The sequence below is a fragment of the Giraffa tippelskirchi genome, chromosome 1, assembly GCF_054371585.1.
Source record: "Giraffa tippelskirchi isolate mGirTip1 chromosome 1, T2T-mGirTip1v1.2.pri, whole genome shotgun sequence".
In the NCBI taxonomy this organism is placed as follows: Eukaryota; Metazoa; Chordata; class Mammalia; order Artiodactyla; family Giraffidae; genus Giraffa; species Giraffa tippelskirchi.
The window spans coordinates 192,860,862-192,862,470 of NC_137275.1; positions in this window are offsets into that span (position 1 = coordinate 192,860,862).

Sequence of the window (1,609 nt, forward strand, 5' to 3'; positions counted from 1 at the left end):
ACCTTACAGATAACCCACCGTCACTGTCATCCCACTAAGCCATTAAAACCTGTGCTGCAAACTCCTCTACAGCACCTTACACAGTCCTTGCTCCTCTGTCTCAGAGGTGAGGAGTTAGAGCCAAAAACAGTCTTACGCCTTTTCACAGAGTAGGTCTTCAGTACAGGTTTACTTCTTGATTTGGTACCCACTGACAGAGGGTGCTTGTGTGGACAGGGCAATGGGATCACTGCCTTCCTAAACAGGGGCACATTCATGTAATGAACACATGAGTGTGTTCATTTAAAATGATGTGGGCATGGGCCTTCACATTTACCCTTCCTGCTTCATGGTTTATAGAGAACTCTGGAGGGCTACACAGCTGTAAAGGATTCAGACTCATCTGTTTCTAGAAAACTTGCTAAAGTCAGATTCTGCTTCCATGATAATGCTTTGTATTAGTTGCTCAGTCATGTCCGATTCCCTTGCGACCCCACGGACTGTAGTCCATCAGGCTCCTCTGTCCATGGGATTTTCCAGACAAGAAAAACCCACTGGAGTGGGTTGCCATTTCCTTGTTCCATGATAATGCTACAGTACCGCAATTATTGCTATAATAGAATTTCTTTAGGAAACTTCAAGGTTACTGATTAATATGTACCGTGGGTCATATCATAGCCTCATAAGAAAAATCCTCACAGAGAGGCCACTGCTATGATTTTTGTCCCTCAACATAAGCCTTACAAAGGAGTTATGCTGTGTTTTGTCCCAGGTGCTGGGGACAGAGAGGCATAGTTGCTGCCACTCAGAAGCAATGTTTTTATACAAAAGCATTTTTATTAGTGCCAAAGAGCTAAGATTTCTAGGGAGTTGGACAGGAATCCTCAGAGTAGTGTCAGGCAGCAAGACTACCAGCACACACACAGCAGGTTGCTACACTATGCAGAAGTGTAGCAGGTATTAGTAAATGACAGCCAGAGATGTTCCCTGATGGTTCAGTGGGTAAAGAATCCACCGGTGATGCAGGAGACACAGGAGACACGGGTTCAATCCCTGGGTTGGGAAGATCCCTTACCTAGAGGAGGGCATGGCAACCCACTCCAGTATTCTCGCCTGAAAAAATCCCATGGACAGAGGAGCCCAGGGGTCTACGGTCCACAGGGTTGGAAAGAGTCATACACAACTGAGCACACAAGCACTAGAGGGAAGCATCTGCCCACTCAATGAGTCCTTGGGACTCAGTGACAGGAACTTTAAAAGGTCATCTATTTTGCAAAGGAAACCATCAATGAAATGAAAAGAAAATCTACTGAGTGAGAGAAAATATTTCCAAATGATATAACTGATAAGGGGTTAATATCTAAAGTATATAAATAGTGCATACAACTCAATATCAAAACAAACCAACCACTGGATTAAAAAATGGGCAGAAGATCTGAATAGATATTTTTTCCAAAATGTTCACTTCATGTCTGACAGAATGGTTATCATCAAAAAACCACAAATAAATGTTGGTGAGGATGTGGAGAAAACAGAATTTTCAAACACTGTTGGAGGGAATGTATATTGGTACAGCCACTGTGGAAAACAGTACGGAGGTTCCTCAAAAAACTAAAAACAGAACTACCAT